The 26,199-nt window shown below is 45.1% G+C and overlaps 1 protein-coding gene across 6 annotated transcripts in view; it reads left to right on the forward strand.

Annotated features, from left to right (window-relative positions):
- IL1R1 (interleukin 1 receptor type 1) overlaps positions 1-26,199 on the forward strand; it is a 134,307-nt gene that overhangs the window by 50,706 nt on the left and 57,402 nt on the right. The gene's annotated exons all lie outside the window — the stretch shown is intronic.

Here is a 26,199-nt window from a genome sequence, read left to right on the forward strand (position 1 = left end):
GCGACTTGACTGACCAACTAATAGCTGACTAACTATTTTGTGATAGTTTCAAGTGAACAGCCAAGGGATTTAGCCATACATATACATGTATCCATTCTCCCCCAAACTCCCCTCCCATCCAGTCTGCCACGTAGCACGGAGCAGAGTTCCCTGTGCAGTACAGTAGGTCCTTGTTGGTTATCGATTTTAAATACAGCAGTGTGTACACATCCATCTCAAGCTCTCTAACTATCCCTTTCCCCCAGCCAGGAAGATTCTTATAACAAGGTATGGATTAGCTCATGCCATTATGGAGGCTTGAGAAGTCCTGGGAGCTGTGCTCTATAAGCTGTAGACCCAGGAAAGCAGATGGTATAGTTAGAAGGCCAGAGAGCAATGGTGTAGACTCCTGTCCAGTCCGAAGGCTTAAGAATCAGAATTGCCAAGTGCAGGAGAAGATGGACGTCCTTGATCAAGTTTTCAGGCAGAGTTAATTCAATCTTCCTCTGCCTTTTTGCTCTATTTAGGTCCCCAAGGGATTGGAGGAAGCCCACCCACACTGGAAAGGGGGCTATTTGCTTTACTCCGTTCACCAATTCAGGTGCTAATCTCTTTCAGAAACACCCTCACAGACACACCAGCTATCTGGGCATCCCATGGCCCGTTTCAGTTGACACAGAAAACTAACCATCACACACTAAGCACATACACTCTTCTGTGCGTGGGTGCATGCTAAGTTGCTTCAATCATGTCTGACTCTTTTCAATCCTATGGACTATATAGCCCACCAGTCTCATTTGTCTACGAGATTCTCCGGGAAAGAATACCGGAGTGGGTTGCCATGCCCTCCTCCAGGGGATCATCCTGACCCAGGTCTCTTGCATTGGCAGGCGGATTCTTTTCCACTGAGCCACCAGGGAAGCCCACACTCTTCTGTACTTGGTTCTAAATCTGCATCAAAAAGGCTTCCTTTTAACCTTTTGCTGACTCAAGTTGTTTGCAGTCTTTTGCTATTACAACCGATGTTGCAATGAATAAGAAATAGCCCTGCCTGTGTCATTTTGCAGAAGTGCTAGCAAGAGTATTTGTTGGCTGAATTCCTAGAAGTGGAACTGCCAGGTCAAAGGCTGAGTGGGTTTGTGATTTGATGTATATTTCAAGATTTCTCACCTGTTACAACAGGTTGTAACAATTAACACCCCTGCCAGGAATGTTTGAGAGAGTATTTCCTCATGTGCCTACCAAAATAGGTATACTAGCAAACTGGGGGCTGTTTTTGTTGTTCTTTGTATTATTTAGCTTTGGTGATCTTATGGGGGAAGCAGTTAACTCAGTGTTTTTAAATTTTTCATATCTTACATAACAGGATTTTTAGACTTTATTTTTTTAAAGATTTTTTTTTTTAATGTGGACCATTTTTAAAGTCTTTATTGAATTTGTTACAATGTTGCTTCTGTTTTACCTTTTGGGTTTTTGGCCACAAGGCATAAGGGATCTTAACTCCCTGGCCAGGGATCAAACTCATACACCCTGCCTTGGAAGGTGAAGTCTTAACCACTAGACTGCCAGGGAAGTCCCTAGACTTTATTTTTTGAGAGCACTTTTAAGTTCACAGCAAAATTGAGGGGAAGGTAAAGAGATTTCCCATATAACCCTTGCCCCACATGTGTATAACCTGCTCCGTTGTCCACATGCCCCCTTCCCAGAGTGGTTCATTCCTTACAACTGATGAACCTACACTAACACGTCATTATCACCCAAAGTCCAGATAGTCTGCCTTAAGATTCACTCTTGGTGTTGTATATTCTGTGTTTAGACAAATGTAGGATGACATGTGCCCATCATTATAGTAACACACAGGGCATTTCTCTGTGCTTTACCTGTTCATCTCTCCTTCCAAACCCTGGCAACCCCTTAACTTGTTACTGCCTCCTTAGTTTTGGGCTTCCACAGTTGCTCAGAAGGTAAAGAACCTGCCTGCAATGCAGGAGACCCGGGTTTGATTCCTGGGTCGGGCAGATCTCCTGGAAAAGGCCGTGGCAACCCACTCCAGTTTTCTTGTCTGGTGAATTTCAAGAGGGAAGGAGACTGATGAGTCAAAGCTCCTGAGTCACAAAGAGTCAGACACGACTGAGTGACCAACACTGTTTTCACGCTTTTGCCTCTTCAGATTGTAAATGTTATGTAGCCTTTTCAGGTTGACTTCTGTCACTTAGGATTTTGCATTGACGATTTCTTCATGTCTCTTCATAGCTTGAGAGCTCATTTCTCTTCAGCACTGAATAGCATTCCATCGTCTAAATGGACCACACTTAATTTATCCATTCACCCCCTGAATGGTATCTTGGCTGCTATCAAGTTTGACAATTATTAATAAAGCATCTATTAAACGTCCATGTGCAGGTATTTGTGTGGATGTAAGTTTTCAGCCCCTTTGGGTAAACATCAAGGAGAGTGACTGTAGGATCCTACAGTAAGAGTATGTTTAGTTTTATAAGAAACTGTCAGACTGTCTTCCAAAGTGCTGGCACCTTTTTGCCTTCTCACCAGCTGTGTTGAGAATTTCTGTTGCTTCACATCCCTGACGGGATCTGCTGTCAGTGTTGTGGATTTTGGTTGCTCTGTTGTTTAGCTGATAGGTTGCGTCTGACCCTTTTGTGACTCCATGGACTGTAGCCCACCAGGCTCCTCTGTCCATGGGATTTCTCAGGCAAGAATGCTGGAGCAAGTTGCCACTGGTCATTCTAATATGTGTGTAGTGGCATTGAGATCGTTTTAAAACCAGCTGTGATCACAGCAGTTGTTTTTTAAGCCTTGTGGGTGTCCACCCATGGGGCACCACGGTAGGGCAGAGCAATCTGATTGCAGCCTTCGAGGATCACATGGAGGGGCTGGGCAGTAGCCTGAGTTGAGGGTGTGATAAACATCGTGAAAGACACAGATGGCTGCTGAGACAGTGGCGAAGGGCTGGGTGTGAGTCACCTGGTAATGGGGAGTCCTTGTGAGGAGGGGTGAGGTCTGAGGCAGAGGGGCAGTGGGATTTGAGCCCCTTGGAGAGGAGAGGAAGCTCAGTATGTGGGGGCTGAGTGAGTGGGAGGGAGCTTAGAGATGGAGGCAGGGGCCAGATCACGGTGGTGTAGACAGTGGTGGGGCCATGATGCAGAGCCTGGATTTCATTCTGAACTTGCCAGTCACAGCCTGGGGAGATGATGCCTGCGTGTGTACAGGCTTACCTCCCAGACCACAAGTGTTCACCTGTGTGACATTAGGCAGATCCAGTCCCTCTGTGCAAGTGCTGGGGGATGTTGTTGTATTTATGAAAGACAGTGGCAGGCTGGCACCCAGGACACGGCATTTTCTCGCCCAGCCCTGAATTCCTGGGCGTGTGACAAGCAACAGGTGCTCTGCCTGAACCTGGAGGCACAGACATTCCACAGAAGCACCCTCTACCCTCCCTGGAACGAAACTCGTGCACCAGGGACTTGCTTGGCATCTCAGCTTTTACTAAATTAGCCAAGGGTTTTAAGAAATGGTTCTTGAACTTTCAGTCCAGGCTGAGCCTTGTGCTCAGTGCTTCTAGGGTTAGGAGGAGGAGGACGGGGAAACCCAGAGAGGAGGATGGTGAGCGGTCGCTTCTAGTGCAGCCTCAAGACAGAATCAAATGTCAACGCCAGAAGGAAGGCAGGAGGGGGCGGGGAAGGGGCCCAGCCGCTCTGGCTCCAGATGAGACGGGAGGCCTTGCAGAGCACTGTGGGAGCTGCTTGCAGGGGCTTGAGCTTCCCTTCCGTCCTTCTGGGGAGAGGCAGGTAATGTGTTCCTTCTATCTTTAGAGGTGAAGAAAGGCCTCTTTCCTCAAGGTCATGGGGTAGACCAAGGATGGAGCTGGGACTGGCCCCTAACACTGAGCTCCCTGGGTGCCCAAACAGATCAAAATCCCTCAGCCTCATCACTGGAGGAGGGCTCTCTCTCTGTAGCCTGCGTGCTCTTTCACTCTGGCCTCTTTGGTTGCATTATTATGGGGTTGCTCCGTTTCTGAGTCTGGAGTGTTGGCAGGACCCTGCAGAAGGGCTGGACCACACCCTCAAATGCCTGATGGTAGGGCTTGAAGCTCAGAGATGCATCCATCTTGTGAAGAAACACAAGGAACTGAGGTCAGGTGTTTTTGGGTGGGCTCTCGGGGTCCTCCCTAGGGCACACTGGTCATTTGTGGCCAGAGCAGAGTGGCAATTAGTGTGTGTGTGTGTGTAGGTGATGAGTCTGGAATGAAGGATTTAGGAACTGCTGATCAAGAAGATGTGTTCAGGGATGCAGGTTTCCATGGAGATAGGACTACCTGGGCAGGAAGTCAGACAGCTGGGAGATCAGTTAATATCTCAGGGAGCTTTGCCTCCTGGTCCAGGGTTTGTTACCGAGGAGAAGGGACTCTGCAGGTGAATTCCAGGTGCTTGACCCAAACAGAGTGGCCCAAACGAACACAACATGGGGCAGAGGCTGGGACTGTCTAGTAATAAAGCATTAAATAGTCACTCAATTGTATCTGACTCTTTGCAACCCATGGACTGTAGCCTGTCAGGCTCCTCTGTCCATGGAATTCTCCAGGCAAGAATACTGGAGTGGGTTGCCATTTCCTTCTCCAGGGGATCTTTCTGACCCAGGGATAGAACTCAGGTCTCCCACATTGTAGGCAGATTCTTTACCATCTGAGCCACCAGGTAAAAGATGGTGGCAGTCAAAAGGACAAGTACAAAGGACAAGTCCAGAAACATTTATAAAACTGGAACTGCATCTGTACTAATTATAATTGAAATCACTATTTTAGGATTCATAGACTTTTAGGCTTTTTCTGATAGCTGTGTTCAATCTGTCTATGTCAATGATATGACCAGCTTTTTTTTTTCCTTTCAGATTGCCTTTATTATTTTTTTAAAATTTTTATTTATTATTATTATTTTTATCACTTCACTACTTTATTTTTTTTTTACTTTACATTATTGTGTTGGTTCTGCCACACATCAACATGAATCCGCCACGGGCGTACACATATTCCCCATCCTGAACACCCCCTCCCACCTCCGTCCCCGTATCATCCCTCTGGGTCATCCCAGTGGACCAGCCCCAAGCATCCTGTGTTGAACCTGGACTGGCGATTCATTTCTTATATGATATTATACATGTTTCAGTGCCATTCCCCCAAATCGTCCCACCCTCTCCCTCTCCCACAGAGTCCAAAAAACTGTTCTATACATCTGTGTCTCTTTTGCTGTCTCGCATACAGGGTTATAGTTACCATCTTTCTAAATTCCATATATATGCGTTAGTATACTGTATTGGTGTTTTTCTTTCTGGCTTACTTCACTCTGTATAATAGGCTCCAGTTTCATCCACCTCATTAGACCTGATTCAAATGTATTCTTTTTAATGGCTGAGTAATACTCCATTGTGTATATGTACCATAGCTTTCTTATCCATTTGTCTGCTGATGGACATCTAGGTTGCTTCCATGTCCTGGTATTATAAACAGTGCTGCGATGGACATTGGGGTACATGTGTCTCTTTCCCTTCTGGTTTCCTTGGTGTGTATGCCCAGCAGTGGGATTGCTGGGTCATAAGGCAGTTTTATTTCCAGTTTTTTAAGGAATCTCCACACTGTTCTCCATAGTGGCTGTACTAGTTTGCATTCCCACCAACAGTGTAAGAGGGTTCCCTTTTCTCCACACCCTCTCTAGCATTTACTGCTTGTAGACTTTTGGATCGCAGCCATTCTGACTGGCGTGAAATGGTCCCTCATTGTGGTTTTGATTTGCATTTCTCTGATAATGAGTGATGTTGAGCATCTTTTCATGTGTTTGTTAGCCATCTGTATGTCTTTGAAGAAATATCTATTTAGTCCTTTGGCACATTTTGTGATGGGTCGTTTATTTTTCTGGAGTTGAGCTGCAGGAGTTGCTTGTATATTTTTGAGATTAGTTGTTTGTCAGTTGCTTCTTGCTATTATTTCCTCCCATTCCGAAGGCTGTCTTTTCACTCTGTCAGTTATGCCAACAACATATTCCACCGTGGTCACAGAGCCAACACATTCCACAACCATGAATATGACTCCAAAGTTTGTTGTGGTTTCCCTCATTTCATTCCTGGACTTAGTGAGAGGGCAGACTTGACGGGAAATCTGGGACAACTTTTCTCAGACCTTTTATTACCTGGCTCTCACTCGCTGGCCCTTTGATCTCTTTGCTCTGGGCTGATTTTTTGTCATCCTGTCCTGGAGGGGCCAACAGAGCCTCCAGCTCCTGAATGAGCCAGGATCAGCCATCATCCTGCCGCTCCTGGCAACATCTGGGTGCTTTACAGACATCTCCTGTGCTCTGTACACAGGCTTTACTATTATCAATGTGTCCAAAGGGAGATGGGGCTCAGGACCGGCAGGGACAGGCGCTGCCACCTCCTGATGATGGCAGATGAACGGCAGCATCCTCAGCCGGGTTCCCAGTTGAGCTTCACGCTTCATTGTGCTGACATGATGATGAGACTCCAAGAGGCTAAGTTCTAGTCAGTGAGCGGCTCTTTTTGCAATGTATTTGAACTCCTATTTGTAGAAGTGCTGAAGCTGTCAGAGTTTGTTCACATGAGAAATATAATTAAGGCTCCCGTCTACCATTTCTGATGAGAGTTTTAAAAAGGCATTATGTGCAGGGTTATTTTCTAGCCTCTGAAATGACCTGCTGATAATTTTTAAGCTGAAATCAATACCATACATGCAATAAAGTAAAAGTTCAACCATAGTAGGAACTCAATAGATATTTCTCTGGAAGGTTTAAACATCCCCTGCCTGAAATAGGTGAGAGAAACCTGGTTTCACAGATCATACCATCTCTCTGTTAATGAATAATCTGTACACCGATAAGATGATAGAGGACAAATGTTAATGAGTATGTAGAGAAAAAGGAACACTTGTGCACTGTTGGTTGGAAGGTAAATGGGTGCATCCACTTTGGAAAACAGTATGGAGATTCCTCAAAAAGTTAAAAATTGAACTAGCATATGATCCAGCAATTCCACTTCTGGGTATATATCCAAAGGAAATGAAACTGATATCTCAAAGGGATACCTATGTTCCCATGTCCATTGCAGCATTATTCATAATAGCCATGACATGGAAACTATTTGTTTGTCAGTAGATGAATGGATAAAGAAGGTGTGGTATATACTGGACATACAATATTATTCAGCCATGAGAAAGGAAATCCTGTCTTTGGCGGGAACATAGCTTGAGGACGTTAAGCTAAATGAGATAAGCCAGACAGAAAGACAAATACTGTATGATATCACTTGCATGTGGAATCCAAAAATGCTAAACTCAGAGAAACAGTAGAGTGGTACTGCCAGGGGCTGGGGAGTAAGGAAACTGTGGAGATGTTGGTCAAAATGTACAAACTTCTAGTTATAAGATGAATAAGTCTGGGGAATGTCCCTGGTGGCCCAGTGGTTAAGATTTTGCCTTCCAATGCAGGGGGTGTGGGTTTGATCTCCAGTTGGGAAGCTAAGATACCACATGCCTTGGGGCCAAAATACCAAAACATGAAACAGAAGTAATATTGTAACAAATTCAGTAAAGACTCTTAAAAAGGGCTCCACATCAAAAAAAAAAAAAAAAAATCTTTAAAAAAGAAACACATTTGGGGATCCAATATGCAGCATTGGAGAAGACCGTGATGTTGGGAAAGATTGCAGGCAGGAGGAGAAGGGGGTGACAAAGGATAAGATGAGCAAACTCTGGAAAACAGTGGAGGACAGGGAAGCACGGCATGCTGCAGTCCATGGGGTCTCAGAGAGTTAGAAACGACTTAGCCACTGACCACCAACAAATGGACAGCATGCAGATGGTGGCTAATGTATTGTATACTTAAAAATTGCTAAGAGAGTAAACTTTGAAGGTTCCCACCTACAAAAAAAAAAGAAGTGGTAATTATATGATGAGGGGAGGTATTAGCTGACAGTATGGTGGTGATATTTGTCAGTATTAAAATGTATCAACACATTGTACAGTCCTAAACTTACACAAATGTAATACGTAAATCGTATTTTGATTAAGCTGGAAAACAAGCAACGTAATAAACTGTAAAATGATGTACAAAAAATGACAGCATTTCCTTCCTGGAGAGAAAATGTATGATTCTTGTCAGAGGTGATGGAATGGGTATCTATTTGACTTGTTGATTTAAAAAAATCTTATGTGATACTTGCCGTGACAACCTCTTTTGAATACATTTCTCTCAAGGTTTAAGCGCTTCTCTAGATGAACACAGTGGGTTACTGAGCTGACTCATAGGGAGGAGAGGTTACATTTTTGCTCTTGTAATGATGTGGGAAATCGCACCCCACATCACTCACCAGGCTTAAATATTTCTCATCAACCTCAAATTCTGAGATTTACTTAACTGCAAGATCAGAGTTTTAAGATTCCGCTCCCCGCCCCCCCACCCCCCGTTATAATACTGAAGAAATTTAGGTAATGGGGACATGGTGGATAGAAACTAGGTTCATAGGAAAGTGAAAAATGCTGGGGTGGGGTGGAGGAGGGGTGGTGGAGACAGACACTTACTTTAGTCTGGAACTGATATCTGGATCATAAACTGTTGTTCTAGGGAAAACTTCTGGGTGTGAATAAGTCCCTGGAGCTGGACTCTCTTCCTCTGCCTGGACCCTGTCTGCCCAGTCAGTGTAGAAAACGGTGTGGCTGCATTAGGGGACCCACTCAGCTACATACAGATAGAAGAAACATCACCCTCTATGATGTAGGTCAGTGTTTGTCCGTCTTGATTTCCTGTTGGAATCACCTGGGAGCCTTAAGAAATATCGGTGCCTCAGCCCCACCCCCAGAGAAGGCAATGGCACCCCACTCCAGTACTCTTGCCTGGAAAATCCCATGGATGGAGGAGCCTGGTGGGCTGCAGTCCATGGGGTCGCTAAGAGTCAGGCATGACTGAGCGATTTCACTTTCACTTTTCACTTTCATGCATTGGAGAAGGAAATGACAACCCACTCCAGCATTCTTGCCTGGAAAATCCTAGGGACGGGGGAGCCTGGTGGGCTGCCATCTATGGGATCGCACAGAGTTGGACATGACTGAAGCGACTTAGCAGCAGCAGCAGCAGCAGCAGCAGCCCCACCCCGAGAGGTTCTGATGGAATAAGACTGAGACACAGCCTGGGAAGAGTTATTTTTTTAAAAAATACTCTCTGGGGGTAGCTGGTCTAATGCAGGCTGAGAACCACTGACCCGGGAAATAGACAGCCGTAATTTCTGTAAATTGCCCAAGTCAACAAGAAGCTGGCTAGCACAAGAGTTGTCCTGAGTGATTGCTAAATCCCTCTGCTGGGGGAATTTAGGTCCATTTCCCAGAAAGCTTATCCCCGGACATGATCACGGGCTCTCTGTCCTGTCCATGTGGTTTGAATTTTCTAAGGGACTGTGGGTATAAGCAGTGTGAATGGAGTGCTTTCATTCATCGGGCAAAGATGTAAACATCTGCTCTGCTCCAGCTATGGCCAGTCAGGGGAGAGCTTACCTTTAAGCACCTGATGAGTATCAGGGAGAGAAGAACTCAGCCATACAGAATCTGGGGTGCTGGTGCTACAGGGAGGCAGAAGGGAAGCCAAGGGCTCAGAGGAGGTGGAGATGGTCACCCTGGCTTCCCCTGGCTGGGGGGTGGGAACTACCCTAGAATGCCCTCTGAAAGGGGCATACAATATAGACGATGGGCCTGGGAGGAGGAGGAAGAGGAGGAGAAAAAGGAGGAGGAGGAGGAGGAGGGAGTCTTGAGCTGGAGGAAGACGAAGGATGACATTCTGGGTAGAAGGAATGAGGGAGAAATGGTAAAACTGGCAAGGAGACTGGTATGCGATTTGACCTCAGCCTGGAAGCATCCAGGCAACAGGGAACTTTGTCAGAAAGATGGAGTTGAGGGAGGCAGGGCAGGTCTGGAACAAGAGCAAGGGTTCTCGGCTTTATCCAGAGGAGTGGGGCACCCTGTGGGGGTGGGGTTTGACTGCCAAGACCGAGCAACAGGCAAGTCGGGGCTTGCCTAGCATTATTTATCCAGCTAATCTGGATGCTCTAGAAGAGAAGTCTCGGTATAAACATCTCATTTGACAAAATGAGAAAAAAGCCCATTTAGGTTGTGCATGTCCGTTTTGCAGCCACAAGGTGGGTGGGTTTTGCATCAGGGTGGGTCAGACTTCTCCTTATCCCTGCCTTATCCATCTTTCCTTTTCTCTACTTTTTTCTTCCCCAGTCCTCCTCCTGAGGGAGAAATTGAAGAGCTTCCCACACATGTACTCTTGTCTCAAATAGTAACAGTGAAACTGAAAATAAAAAGATTCTCTGGTCATTAAGAGGTTTGATGGTTTGCACAGTATTTATTTCAGTTTTGGCCATGTTGACTCTTACGTAAATATGGTAACTGCTTGTTTAAAATTCTTTTCACAATACAATAATCACATTGAAAGGTCAGTCAGGTTTTGGCACAAATGGCCAACATCCTTCTGCCAATGATGGTTCTCGATTAATTTTATTGCCTCTAGAAGTTCATCAATGTATTTTGAGAATTTTATTCATAAGAAAATGTTGCTAGTGATTCTGTCTAAAAGGGGAAGAAAGAGAGGGAGTGATTTCTCTATAATTGAGATAACTTTGTCTAAGTCCGATTTTAAATCATCTCGGAGGTAGAATGGATTGGTCGTTACCAGGGGCAGGGGGTGGGGAGGATAAAAATGGGTGAAGGGGTCAAAATGTAGAGTTCCAGTTATAAAATAAACAAATTCTGGGATGTCACATACAGCATAATGACCATAGTTAAGAATACTGCATGTTTGAAAATTGCTAAGAGATTAGATCTTATCACAGGAAAAGAAATTTGTAGCTGTGGGTAGCAATGGTTATTCACTAGGCTTGTGATCATTTTGTAATATATACAAATATTCAGTCATTTTGTTGTACATCTGAAACTAACATAGGATGTCAATCATATTTCAATTTAAGAATATTTATTTGCATCATGTTCGAGACTTTGGAGAATTCCTCCCTCCCCCGCCCCCGCCAGCCCCACACACAATCATCCTGAAAACTCTTGGGTCCACTTTTTCTCTTAGCAGAAGAAAGGGGTGAAATCACATTAGCTGACTTTCTATGCTTGTTCCTAGTGTTTTCTATATTAGATAAATTTGCATATCTAGAGTTGATCAGTTTTGCTTCTTACTGTTCTCATGTATAATCCATATACATATATGTATATAGTATAATTCATAATCCCATGGCAATAGGTGTTTGACCTAGTTTGAAAGAATCTGATCACAAAGGAGGAAGGGAAAAAATTACTTTATAAAGGGAAGGCTTATTTGCATATGAATCATAGCTATGTAACAAAGTCAGGAGATAAAATATTGAAATATTTAAATATTTGGGCAATGTTTCCCATATCTTCCTGTTTTCTCATCAAACCACATGTCCAGTTTTGGACTGGAAAGGCATCTTTACTCTATGCTTGAAATCATAACACCTTCCCCACTTGTCTTTTGGGACCAAAAATAACTGCACAAAGCACCTACTATGTGCCAGCTGCAGCAGTAAGCAGTTTACTTGTATGTCCACCATCCTGGCCAGGTGGGCCCTGTTATCCCCACGTGACTGATGGGAAACTGAGGCTGACATAGCCCTGTTGGAAAGAGTAGAGCTGGAGGCACCTTGAGCCTCCAGTGTGAAGTGTTTATGGCATCCCCACCACGCATATTTGTTTGACATTGCAACAGGATGCTTGCATATGCTACTGTTGGTTACCTCCGATATCTCAGATCTTTAAACAGTTGCCACTGTCTTACTTCAGTCACTTCCGCACTGATAGAGCCGTCTTCCAGTCTCCATCCTAATATTCTTCTCGTGTGTTCCTTGCTTCTTTATTTCTTTAGGTGAATCTTGCTGTGTTCCACAAAGGACGTGAAGCAGCTTGTTGCTTGTGGATATGTCTGTCCAGGTCTGCATGGCCCCTTGGGGATGTGTGATGTGGGTTTCTCAGAGACACTGCTGTGTGTTGGGGCAGGTGGCACAGCTGAGCAGAAAACATCCTGAGCACTTGAGTTTCAAGAATTACTCTCATTTATTGAGACCTTGAAAAGGGGCTAAAACTGTTACCTCCTGGGAGTTTTTCATCACAGTCATGGCAAAGGATGTGTTTGGGAAGTATTAATATCATGAAAAGAAATACAGACACAATTCTTTTAAAATTGCTCCTAGTAAGTATACAGCTCTGTACCAAGGAAATGTTTATAAGAAGGTAATGGTAAAAGCTGTAATTTGGTGCTGCAGTTAGAACTTTCTTTCAATAATTCAAGTATATCTAGTTAAAACATAAGCTCCTTATGGCACTTCAAAGATATACCTTTAACCACAGAAGCCTCTCAATCACTTTGTGCTATCATGCCAAGCTGGGATATTTACTATGGAAACCAAATTGCACTTTCTTTTTTTGTGTGATAGTTCTTTTTTTTTTTTTTTTTAATTGGGGTATAGTTGCTTTACAATGTTGCACTGGTTTCTGCCATGCAATGAAGTGAATCAGCTGTACACATATATGCCTTCCCTCTTGGACCTCCCTCCCAGTCCCCCACCCCCAACCATCCCACCCCTCTAGGTCATCACAGAGCACCAGGCTAAGCTCCCTGTGCAACACAGCACTTCCCACTAGCCATCTATTTCACACATGGTGGTGCGTACTCGTCAATGCTCCTCTCCCAGTTCATCCCCCAGCTGTGGCCAAAGTCTGTTCTCTACGTCTCCATTTCCACCCTGCAGATAGGTTCATCTGTATCATTTTTCTAGATTCCACGTATATGCATTGATATATGTCACTGAGGTTTCTTTCTAGAAGCTAGTCTGATGTAGAGAAATTTAAAACAATAACCTGGCAATAGCAGAAAAAAAATATTTTCTAAGTTTCAGCAGATTAAAGGATAGGCAACATAAGAGAAAAACAAATATTGCACTTACTTTGATCTGCTGAAAATCGGAAAATAAATTGCGTGCAGTTGGCGGGTTAATGTTTTAAATCACTGCGTCAGACTAACTTCTGGAAAGGAGACCCAATGACACAGTTGCACAATGTGATTGTAACTTCCCCGAAGTGCCAGGTGTTGAAAGACACCCTCTTGGCCTTGGCATGGACAGAATCTGGAACATCTTAGCAGAAATTACATAACGAGAGCAGACCCAGAAATCTTGGCTGTAAACCACTCTCATGGTCATAAACCATTCATAGGCCCCCTGTGGGGGCTCCTGTGGGAACTCGGGACCCGAAGCCTAGTCCTGAGGTGGCTCAGTTGGGACACCCCTGCCCCCAGGTTTCCGGGTTTTCGTTTCATTCACCTTCACCTGCTTGGTTGGCCTTGTCCACCTGCATCTCTGTCCGGAGGATTTAACGTGAAAACATTTTAGCATGGAGACTTGGATGTGTGTGTTGTGTGAGTGTGTATGTTGTGTGTGTGGGGTGGGGAGGGGTTGTGTTTGCTGTGTGTATGTTTTGTGTATGTTGTATGAGTATGTGACTGTGTTGTGTGTGTATTGTATGCTGTGACTATTTTGTATATGTTGTGTAAGTGTGTGTTTTATGCGTATATGGTGTGTTGCGTGGCTGTTTTCTGTGTGTTTTGTGTGAGGGTGTATTGTTTGAGTGTGTGTTGTGTTGTATCTTTTGTGTGTGTTATGCCTGTGTATATTGTGTGAGTATGTAGGTATCTGTTGCATGATGTTTGGTGTATGTGTTATGAATGTGTGTGTGTGTTGTGTGTGTGATTGCATGTTGTGAGACTGTGTGCTCTGTGACTGTTCTGTATGTTGTGCGCGTGCGTATATTTTCTGGGGCTTGTGTGCACTTTGTGAGTGTTTCACATGTGCGTGTGAGCGTGCTGTGTGCCTGCCCAGTGCCTGGCGCCACTTCCCTGAATGCCAGGTAAACAACTGTGAGATGGCGGAAAAGCCCAGTTCCTGCCCGGTGAAGCTGGAGGTGCCGGCGCCCCGGCTGAGCCAGCAGGCCGCTGAGGCTGAGGACGGGACCTGTGTTGTGCTGACTCTTCTGTCCTCAGTGCTCTTCACAGGAAGGCGGCGCTGGGGGAGCCCAGCACAGGGGCGCAGTGGGGGTGAGTGCTGTGTAACGGGGCATGGCTTTGCTCTCAGGCCCAGACTCCTCGAGGCAGACACTAGTTTTCCAGCTTCACATCTCCCAGTCTGCGTAAGTCCCTTCCTTATCACCTTCACAGTGCACCGTCTGCCCACACCCTGCAGGATGTGGGCTCCACAGTGGGGGGGTTTCTGATTTGTTCTCGGAGCCATCCTAAATCCCTAGCACACTGCCCGGCAGGAAGCATGAGCTGCATAAATATTTACTGAATGGGCACAGGTCAGGATCAGTAAGTTCCAGCGTGTGAGTCCAAGGTGAAGGTTTTCAGTCCGGTGTGGGAGGCATTACTATATCTGCCACTGAGCCTATTTTTATTCTCAGTAACTCCTGGGAAATGACCTTTCAGAGCATCCCCCTCAGGCTTCCTCTGGTCCTCTCAGGTGGGTGCACGTCTGCAGGGGTGGTGGAGGGGGGGACCCCCGCTCACACACCCCGCAGGGATGTCTCATTCTTCTGGGTCAGGTCGCAGCCTGTCCTTGGGTCCTTGTGGTCTCCGGTGCCCCGTGTGTCTGTTGGGTGTGGCAGGTCTCATCAGGTGCGGGGCAAGAAGCCGCTTGGTGCCAACAGCCATGGGCTTTCCTATTGCCCCCCAGATGTGAGGCCCCTGGACTCCAGTCTCCTGGTTCCAGAAATCCTTGTTGGCTCCTCCCACTCTGCTGGTGGTGGCTCCCTGGCTCTGTGACTGCCCCCCGCCTGCTGCACCCAAGTGCCCGGCTAGAAGCCAGGTCTCTCTCTGAGCCCACCTCTCTGGGGAACTTCCACCTCCCAGGCCACCCCAGGGGAAGACCACAGCCCAGTGACCACAGGTTTCTAGCCCCACTTCCAGACTTAACCGTCAGAGCTAAGCTCTTGCGTCCTCCTCTTCCGCTTTCTGCAGGCTCTTCCCACAACCACTGGCCGTGTCCACCTCACCCTAGTCCAGTCCTGCTCACTCTCTTGTGTGTGGGTCCACTCTTCTTCCCTGATTCTTGAGAAGTAAAGACCAGTTTGAAGAGTTGCAAATAATTCCTTTTTGCCTCTTGACAAAGTCTGGAGTCTTTCCCACCACATTTGAAGATACATCTTGCAATAGATGATGTCATAGTTACTTGTCAGCACTTTTTTTTTTTTCCCTTTCCCATTGCACATATCACAATTAAGGACATTTTAGCCTAGGCTATAGCCTGGCCATGGCCTTAAACTCTACTGTGGAGTTCAAAGACGAGCAATACCTTCTTTATTCCAGCCTTTGTCTTCCTTTCCTTAAGGTAATGGGTGCCTCTCATTCAAAGGTAGAAGCTGCCAGGCAACCAGAAACAATGAAAGAGTGACCTAGAAAGAATATAGTTATTTAATACAACCCTACCTCAGATATGGCCCCCACTACTGAGGCAGGGGAAGGTTAGCTGAGGATGTAGAGGAACATGGCGGAACAGCTTTGGAGGATGACAACTGGACCCATCCCCTGGAGGCTCTTTCTTAGCTACTCCCCAGCTATCTGGAAGGATCAGTGCATGTTTTTTAGCAGGTGCCATCTTCTGTCTGCCAGACAATTTGCTGCTGCTGCTAAGTCATTTCAGTCGTGCCCGACTCTGTGTGACCCCAGAGACGGCAGCCCACCAGGCTCCCCTGTCCCTGGGATTCTCCAGGCAAGAACACTGGAGTGGGGTGCCATTGCCTTCTCTGAACAACTTGCTAGGAAAACCATACTAGAGCATTTTCTCTTACAACTTCCTGTATCATCTCTGCATGAAGGATAATTTTTTTTTTATTTGGACCATTTTTAAAATCTTTAAAAATTTTTTTTATTTTTATCTTTTTTAACACTAAAAGCATTTTGTATTGGATATAGCTGACTAACAATAGTAGTTTCAGGTGAACAGTGAAGGGACCCAGCCATACACATACATGTATCCATTCTCCCCCAAACCTCCTCCCACCCAGGCTGGAGCATAACATTGAGCAGAGTTCCATGCGCTGTACAATAGGTTTTTCTTGGTTGTCCATTTTAAATATAGGAGAGTGTACATGACCTTCCAAAAGTCCTTAATTATCCCTTCCCCTCAGCAACCACAAGTTCATTTTCTATCTGTGAGTCTCTTTATTTTGTAAGTAAGTTAATTTATATAATTTCTTTTTAGATTCCACATATAAGGGGTGTCATATATTTCTCCTTCTCTGGCTTACTGCACTCAGAATGACTCTCTTTAGGTCCATCCATGTGGCTGCAAATGGCCTTATTTCATTGTTTTAAATGGCTGAGTAATATTCCATGGTATATATGTACCATGATGTGGACCATTTTTAAAAAGTCTTCTTTGACTTTGTAATGATTTTCCCTCTGTTTTATGTTTTGGCTTTTTGGCCTCAAGGCATGTGGGATCTTAGCGTCCCAACCAGGGCTCTTTGCCTGCATTGGAAGGCAAAGTTTCAATGCCTCGACCACCAGGGAGGTCCCCAATGAAGAATCATTCTTAGGTGGGGTTTTGTCTGCCACAAACAGTATCTCCATCCTCCTTGGTCATAGGTCTTGGTAACCTTATTTTTGTTTCTGGGAGTGAGAACTTCCCCAGGAAGTAAAGGGGAGGATTTCTGATGTGTGTTGAGAGCAGTCATAAAGACGGGCTCAGAATTACGTCACGTTTCGCAGCCAGAGTGTACACTGGTATACAGGTGAGGGGCGGGAGTCAGGAAGATGTTTACAAAGGAGAAGCACTAAATATGAAGTGCTTCCAGCCCCACTCTGGTACTTATTGCTCAGCCAGGTCAGCCAGTGCCGCTGTGTCAAGCCCTTCTTGTGGTCTTGACTGTAAAATATCTAGGCAGAGTTCACATGCATAAAGACAAGTTCTAAAAAGAATGCTCACATTCTCTGTGCTTTTAAAGGAAAGCTGAGCAAAGCCGAGAGGATCTCCTGGGGGCCCGTCTGTGCAAAAAAAAAAGAAAACAAACCTGTGATGCTTGAGATGCTGCAAGACTTGGCATTTGAAGTAGTTCTCCTGGAAGATTTATTACTGGATAAGTCACAAATTTTGAATGAGAAATGGAATCAAGTCGAGGGTCGAGCAAGCAGACAACAAGCACAAACCAGAGAAAACAGTGCTTTCTTCTCCAACTCGTAGGTTTCTTCTAAGGGACGAGTTAAGAGGTTTATAACCATTTTTTAAGACTGAAGTATAGTTAATTTACCATGTGTGAGTTTCTGCTCTACAGCACAGTGATTCATTTGTACATGTTGTTGTTCAGTCACTAAGTCCTGTCTGACTCTTTGCAACCCCATGGACTGCAGCACACCAGGCTTCCCTGGCCCTCACCGTCTCCAGGTGTCTGCCCAAGTTCATGTCCACTGAATAGATGATGCCACATTAGAAGAAAAAAGAAAAAGATCCTGCAGGATGCAATGAAGTTCCGCTGTGCTGCAACTAAGACCCAACACAGCCACATAAACAACAACAAAAACAAACCCCCAAAAAGCCCTTATAAAAAAACATCCAGATTCGCAGGCACTCCCTGTAGAGTCTGCTCAGGAGACAGGACTATAGAAGGTCCAGGAGACTCTGGCGCACAGCCAGGCACGGGGCCCTCTGGGTCTACCCTGGGTTTGAAGGCACTGCGCTTCAGTAAATAGCGACAACAGTGTTAGTCCTCTTCTCAGCCCACTTGTGAGCCCCAGAGGCAAAGCCAGGGTTGGGAGAGCTGGTCTGAGCTCCTGCACACATCCTTCCTCTGGGCCTTTGCCTGCAGCAGCCCTGGAAATGGCTGACTGCTGATTCAAACATCAGGTTTCTCTCCTCTTCTCACTTCCCCATGGGGTCAAGGTTGAGAAACACTGTGCTCCATCCTGTGAGTCCCATTGGCTGAGTCAGGTCTCCATCTTCCTTCAGAATGATCCAGTATAGGACAGTGTTAGTAGCTCAGTCATGTCTGACTCTTTGCAACCCCAAGAACTCTAGTATCCATGGAATTCTCCAGGCAAGAATACTGAAGTGGGTTGCCATTTCCTTTTCTAGGGGATCTTCCCAAGCCAGGGATTGAACCCAGTTCTCCCACATTGCAGGCAGATTCTTTACCATCTGAGACTCCAGAGAAGCCCTCCCAGTATAGGAAAGTTGTTCTCAAACTCAAGGCCTGCATGTTCATGAACAGTGCATGGTGAGATGTAACAAAGACAGCTGAAGATTCCTCTCAAGGGCTGTGACAAAGAGTTGGGTAAGAAGAAGAAGTATTATTCAACAAGGACCTACTGTACAGCACAGGAAACTGCTCAGTGTTTTGTGGCAGCCTTGCTGGGAGGGGAGTGTGGGGGAGAATGGATACATGTGTATGTATGGCTGAGTCCCTTTGCTGCTGTTCACCTGAAACCATCACAATATTGTTAATCGGCTATACTCCAATACGAAATAAAAAGTTAGATGAAAAGATGCTAGTTGCTCAGTCATGTCTGACTCTTCACGACTCCATGGACTGTAGCCAGCCAGGTTCCTCTGTCCATGGGGTTCTTCAGGCAAGAGTACTGGAATGGGCTGCCATTCCCGTCTCCAGGGGATCTTCCCGACCCCAGCATCAAACCCGAATCGCCTGCATTTGCAGGCATATTCTTTGACATCTGAGCTACCAGGAAAGCCCCTGAAAGAAGATAAAGTATTATTAAATGGAAGGGACAAAAAAAAAAAAAAAAAAAAAACAACCCTGAAATCAAGTAAAAGAGCTTTCAATGTACAGAGTTCAATGATATTCATTTTCCATGATGTGCATCTACCACATGTCAGGCTTTCTTCCAGATAATGATAATGCGATGGTGAATAAAACAAACCAAATTCCCATCCTCCTGGGGGCACACACGCTAGTAGAAACAGACCGTGAGTAGACAAGACCATGAAGGACCGTGTGCAGTAAGTGAGATGCAGACACGTGCTCTGACGCGCCAGGAGAGGCTTCAGCAGAGCAGGAACGTGTGTGCGCATGCGCGTGCTCGGGGGCCATCTCACAATTTGAGATGCTTACTTGGCAACGAGGAGGGAATTTCTCTGGCAGAGGCGATAGGGAGTTTAATTGTGTAGGAAGGACAGGAAAGAGAGATTGCAATTGTTCAGACAGGAAATGATTCAAATTTGGGCAAAGCTTTTTAACAATGAAAAATGAAGAGAAACAGAACCACTTCAGCGCGGCAACACTTAACGTTTCAGAGTTTGCGTGAGGAAGGTTGAGAAACTTCTGTTTGCCAACCACCGTTTTGTTTCCTTGAAGCCCTTCGCGGTCTTTGAGTACTGTTTAGATTTCGGCTCCTGAGAGTCCTTTGTGATGTTGACTGTATTTAGTGTCCTATCACCCGAGACCAAGCTATTTGTACCTTTCATCCCTGATTACTTTAGACTGGAGTATTTGTGCAGATAATCCCCGCTTTTTAGCTGTGGCTTTGGTTGGTGTTTTGGAATGAGAAACTTATTGGCTGGTGTATATACTAGTGTATCTACCCTTTTAGTCAGAAATATGGATCCACTCATTGCCAGAAATATCCCTATTTCAAAATGGGATCACATTAGGAGTTTATGGCTCATAAAGCTTCAGTAATATTTGCTTCTTTGTATAGTATTATTCGGAGAAGGCAATGACAACCCACTCCAGTACTATTCAGTTAAAAATATTCTCAGGTACATTCATTATCTGTAAGCTTCTCAGTTACCCTGTGAAGTTTCTCTGTTAACAGGGCAGGAATGTTATACCCTTCCATAGATTCACAGAGCCTGAGTGGATTGTTGTTTTGTCACTAAGTCATGTCTGACTCTTTCTGACCCCATGGACTGTAGTCTGCCAGGCTCCTCTGTCCAAGGGATTCTCCAGGCAAGAATACTGGAGTAGGTAGCCATTCCCTTCCCAGGGGATCTTCCCAAAACAGGGATTGAATCCGGGTCTCTGGCATTGCAGGAATGAGCCACCTGCAATGGCTTTACCGGCTGAGCCACCAGGGAAGCATCTTTATTCCTGCCCTGCAAATAGGTTCATCTGTACCATTTTTCTAGATTCTCCATACATGTGTTAATATGTGATATTTGTTTTTCTTTTTCTGACTTCCTTCCTTCCCTCTGTATGACAGACTCTGAATGGATGTTCTACGAAAGCATCTAACTCATTGTCAGATATGTGTATGTCCTGATGTTTGTGTGTCCTTCCTGTATAATCAGTTACTAAGTTTGGGTCAGATCCTCATGTGAAGAGTTGACTCATTGGAAAAGACTCTGATGCTGGGAGGGATTGGGGGCAGGAGGAAAAGGGGACGACAGAGGATGAGATGGCTGGATGGCATCACGGGCTCAATGGACGTGAGTTTGAGTGAACTCCGGGAGTTGGTGATGGACAGGGAGGCCTGGCGTGCTGGAATTCATGGGGTTGCAAAGAGTCGGACATGACTGAGCGACGTGAACTGAACTGAGATTTGGGTCAAATGAACAGTTAGGGACCCAGTGGTGAGGTAAGCTATAAATGCCACTGACTGTCTTGCACACCCTTTGAGAAACTCAGGCTGGGATTTGTGTAACCCAAGAGAGCAGTTCAGATCACACTGGTGAATGAGGGCACGGTTTCTTAGGGAGGCTCAGAGGGGCTGCTGTTTAGTTCCATTTCGAAGTCTGGGTAACAGGTGAAGCAGCCATTGTTGGGGTGGTTCTCCCTTCTCACCCCTTGATCTTCCCTTGATCCTTGCTTCTGGGAAGATGCTTCCTTGAACTTCATGGTAGTCTCCATAGAGCCACCCAAGCTTTTTTAAAATGAATTTTTGGCTGTGTTGGGTCTTCATTGCTATACAGGCTTTTCTGTAGTTGTGCTGTGCAGGCTTCTCGTGGTGGTGGCTTCTCTGGTTGAGGCTCCTGGGTTCTAGAACACAAGCTTAGCACTTGTGGCACACAGGCTTAGTTGCTGCACAGTATGTGGGATCTTCCTGGACTAGTGATTGAACCCATGTCTCCTGCACTGGTGGGTGGATTCTTTACCACTGAGCCTTCAGAGAAGCCCTCCCCAAGCTTTTTGCAGAACAGAAGTTCTCAAACTTGTGATTTAAAGACCTCCTTTCACTTTTAAAAATTATTGCAAACTTTAAACTTAAAAAGATCTGTTTATATGGATTCACTATTGATATTGATCTAGAAATGAAACTAAATATTAAAATGAATTTTTATTAATCATTGAAAATAGTAACTTCATTACCTGTTACCATAAGTCACATCTCCTTTATAAAAATTATTAGATTTTTAAAACAAAGTTTAAAAATAGAATTTTTTTCTGGCATTGTTTTATACTGTTTCCATTGTTGTGGAAATCTCACTAATATTTGGCTCAGCAGAAGACAAATTCTTGTATCTGCACCTAGTCTGTGAGATATTATAGGTCATGTGGTTTCTTGTGATATTCAACCCTGAGTATTCATTGGAAGGACTGTTCTGAAGCTGAAGCTCTGAAACTTTGGCCATTGGATGTTAAGAGCTAACTCACTGGGAATAAACCCTGATGCTGGGAAAGATTGAGGGCAGGAAGAGAAGGGGAGGGGGCGCGGCAGAGGATGAGATGGTTAGATAGCATCGCCGACTCAATGGACATGAATTTGAGCAAACTCCAGGAGATAGTGAAGGACAGGGAAGCCTATAGTGCTGCAGTCCATGTGGTCCCAAAGAGTCGGACATGACTGGGTGACTGAACAACAATAACAAAAGCTTCTTGTGAGAAGACATGTGCAGAAAAAGAACAGGCTATCTTTGAATTAGTATCATAGTAGCTTTGACTTTGTAGACCTCCTGGGTGGGTCTCAGGGACCTTTGAGAACCATTGTGTGCTTCACTGTAGCCCACCAGGCTCATCTGTCCATGGGGATTCTGCAGGCAAAAATACTGGAGTAGGTATGGGTTCCCATTTCCTCCTGCAGGGGATCTTCCCAACCCAGGGATCGAACCCGGGTCTCTTGCATTGCAGGTGGATTCTTTACCATCTGAGCCACCAGGGAAGCCCCTTGAAAACTACTAATATAGAATATCTTTTACTCTTTAACAATCTTTTGTCAACATTCGTACAATTTCCTCTAAACATCTTCCTCCTGATGCTTGTGTTCAAACGACCGTGATGGGTAATAAGTCTTTCTTCAGTATTCTTGGGCTCGGCAAGACTGGAGACAGTGGATTCATAGGCTGCCCCTTCTCTTTCCCCCTTCACTTTCCTTCCTACCTTCACAACCTGGGGAGCTTTTCTTGTTAGAACCTGGCAATCACCAGGCTGTTTTTCACTTGAGATCATTCACAATCTACTTGTTTCCCCAAAAGTCTTGATCCTGGCTAATATTCATTATTTCTGGTCTATGTTTATATAAATATTCTCAAAGCATTTCCAACCAAAATTGAGAGAACATTTTTTGAGATGTTTAAGGAATTTGAGGCATGCTCATGGCTGACTGTCATATCTGTGAACTTGCAGAAACTGTAGCAGAATTCTGCTGCCAGCCAAGAATGAGTCAATGGGCCTGGATTGTAGGCAGATTCTTTACCATCTAAGCCACCAGGGTAGACTTTCCTTAGCCTACACGTTGACTAATTCTGACATCCAGGGTAGTGATATGGTTGATATGAGTGTTTTGGGACAGAGAGCAGAGAGATTCCCCATCCTCCCTCCAAAATACGTGGTTCTAATCCCTGAAGATATTATATTTACCAGAGAAATGAAAAATATAGATATGAAATAGTTATGGACAAAGCATTATATTTATGAATGTAAAGTAATTATGTTGTTGTTCAAGTTATTCAGTCATGTCCTACTCTTTGTGACTCCATGGGCTGCAGCATGCCAGGCTTCTGCTGGAGTTTGCTCAAACTCATGTCAGTTACTAATGTTTAAAATAGCTTCATGCTTCTAGAGGCTACATGTATTGGGTAGCACAGATCTAGAGGAATACAAGAAGGTATCTTTGGTGCCCATACAGAAGTCACACTCAGGGAATCTTCTGTGTCTCCTGCCCAAAACTGGTCCCAAGTCTGAATATTTTATGCAGTTATTGAGGAATTAAGATCATAAGCTTCTACTATGGTCACTCTTGGGATGACTCAGGGCCCCGTGGCATTGGCTTTCTCCGAGGTCAGTACCAGCTGTATTCTTGACCACAGGCTGAGCCCATCAGTAGGTCTAGCCATCCCAGAGTTGGGATGGCTCAGCATCGTCCATCAAAGCTCTTAAGTTAGAGACTTACTAATAAGAATGCAAGAGGCAAAGAAGGCCTCTGTGGTCCTATGGCCTCATCTCCCAACACTTGGACCCAGCTCCATTCTCCCTGGGGGCAAAGTGAACAGGGGTGACTGTTGGACAGCAGTTCACCAGCTGCCAAGTTTTTGCCACATTGTTTTGAGAAAAGACAAGAGAAAGGAATAGGTGAGTGTTAGTATAACCTTTCGGAGAAGGCAATGGCACCCCACTCCAGTACTCTTGCCTGGAAAATCCCATGGACGGAGGAGCCTGGTAGGCTGCAGTCCATGCCTTTGGAAATTAGGGAAACGATTAAACAACTAGGCATTCTTGAGTCTGCCCAGATTTTCTTCTGCTTCTGATGTCAGAAGTCATGGCCTCGCATTACTCTTCTAAGTATCTTCGCTGACAGAGGCTTACTTCTCACAGGTTGTACTATTTCTTGGAAAATCACGGAATAACAACACTAGAAACTAAATCATTCTTGCAGTTAGCATTTGCTGAAAAGTACAAGATTATAAGCCACTTCTCTTACTCTGAATAGTGTATTTAAAGCTAAACCTATTTGACCATCTCATACCTCTCATTTTTCCTTTATTTGCTGGTGAGATAGATATTAAGGAACTCTGTGACTAGGCAGTGTTCAGAGGTGACGATGGAGAAAAGAGATCAGTGTCATTTTAATCCTGGGAGATGTCGCAGGCTGGGCTGACTTGCCATGGTTCAGGACGGGCCACGGAGAATCGTGGCACATTCCTGAGTGTGGCCATTGCTTCTGGTCTGTTATTGTGCTACGAACTCAGTGACTTAAAAAAACAGTGTATTATTATCACTCATGCTTCTGTGGGTTGAGGGGACTCAACTGGGAGGTTTTCCTTTGGTGCCCCTCCCGGGTATGTAGTCAGATAGTAGCTGACTAGAGTTGACTGGCTTAACATCTAAGATGGCTCTCCCATGGCTGGGGTAGGTCCTGGCTGTCAGCCGGGGCTGTGGACTGGGGTATATCTATGTGGTCTTTATGGAGTTTAAGGTTTCTAATAGTGCGGCAGTCTCTGGAGAGTAATACTTCTTACTAGGTAGCTTTGGGCACCAAGAGAGTCCTCCAAGAGACTCAGGAAGAAGCTGAAAGGTTTCTGATGATCTTGTCTCAGAAGTCCCAGAAATCCTATTCTACCTCATTTTATTGGTTAGAATTGGTTGGGTAAGTCACTGATTTAAGGGGATGCCAGATTCAAGGGAAGGGAAATCTGACTTTGCCTCTAAGTTAAAGGAGGAGTAGAGAATTTTCATCCACCTTTAATATATTTGTTTAGTCACTCAGTCGTGTCCGACTCTTTGGGACCCCGTGGACTGTAGCCCGCCAGGCTCCTCTGTCCATGGGATTCTCCAGGCAAGAATACTGGAGTAGGTTGCCATGCCCTCCTTCAGGGGCTCTTCCCAAGCCAAGGATTGAATTTGCATCTCCTGTGTTGATAGGTGGATTCTTTACCACTGAGCCCCTGGAAAATCCCTTTAATGTATTACAGTGATCATGTTGAAGGAAACCACTTAAAGAAATTAATTTGGCAGTTATATTCCAAAAGGATCAAAGGGTTGAGAGATTGCAACATCTGGATTTTGGAAGGTGCTTGGGTGCTTGGGGAAAAAAGGGAAGGTGACCAGTTCCAGAATCTTGTAGAAAACCAGTGATGCCGGGACCGTGTAGAGTTACAAGGAAAGAACATTAGACTGAGAACTGTGTTTAAGGAAAGCGGTACTCTTGTTACGTATTTTGTGTATGACTAAGCACAAAAGGTTCGCTCAGCCCTTTTCTTTTTGATGACGCAGGGAAGTTGGTAACGGCTGCCTTTTGGATGGTGATAGATGACGTGGTCATACGTGGTTTTGTGTTATGTGTTGAAGCAGTCACCAAGTCAAAGACAGCCTGGTATAAAAGAGAAGGCCCGCCAGTCCAGTTCTGCTAGGTTGCTAACAATTCTTGGAAGTTACTAAGGCAGTCGGCCATTGGAACTTGCTGTGTTCTTTCTGCGCTAACATGGCAAAAACCAGACACTAGAAGTCTCCGTGGCCATTTACCTTCATTGAACAAGATGAAAGCTGCAATTAGAACCAAGAGTTGGCAGCGCTGCCTGCCGTGTGTGTCTTTTCTTCTTCATAAAGGAGGTTATGTGCATGAGTGTGCGTGCTGTCGTGTCTGACTCTTTGCAACCCCGTGGACTAAAGCCCAGCAGGCTCCTCTATCCATGGGATTTTCCAGGCAAGAATACTGGAGCGCATGTCCATTTCCTCCTGCAGGGGATCTTCCCAGCCCAGGGATTGAACCTGTGTCTCTTGCATCTCCTGTATTGGCAGTCGATTCTTTTACCACTGTGCCACCTGGGAAGCACACAAAGGAGGTTAAGAAGTAGTTTATTTTCCATGGAAGTTTTCTGATATTTTATACTTTCTCCCCGGCTCTCCTCTTCTAGTTCACGTGTAGCTGTCTGATTGGTAAAATTCTTAACAATCAGAGGAACTTGAGTAGAAAGATGATCACAGAAATTTCCATGTAAGGAGGAAGTTTTTCATGCTAACAATTTTTAAATTAAAAAAGTAAAGGAAAAATTGACCTAAAGAAATGAATACACGTTCATTCCTTGGGCACTTAACAGTGAGTCCAACATGATGAAGGTCCATATGCTGGCTGTTTGACCTGTGCTCATGATTGACATCAGAGCCATTGGTCTCCACTGGCTTCTTGTCCAGTTTCACGAGGGCGCTGAGATGTCCATCGTCCACCTGAACTTGTGGAATTTGCGCTCATT

The sequence above is a fragment of the Bos indicus x Bos taurus genome, chromosome 11 (assembly GCF_003369695.1).
Source record: "Bos indicus x Bos taurus breed Angus x Brahman F1 hybrid chromosome 11, Bos_hybrid_MaternalHap_v2.0, whole genome shotgun sequence".
NCBI classification, from domain to species: domain Eukaryota; kingdom Metazoa; phylum Chordata; class Mammalia; order Artiodactyla; family Bovidae; genus Bos; species Bos indicus x Bos taurus.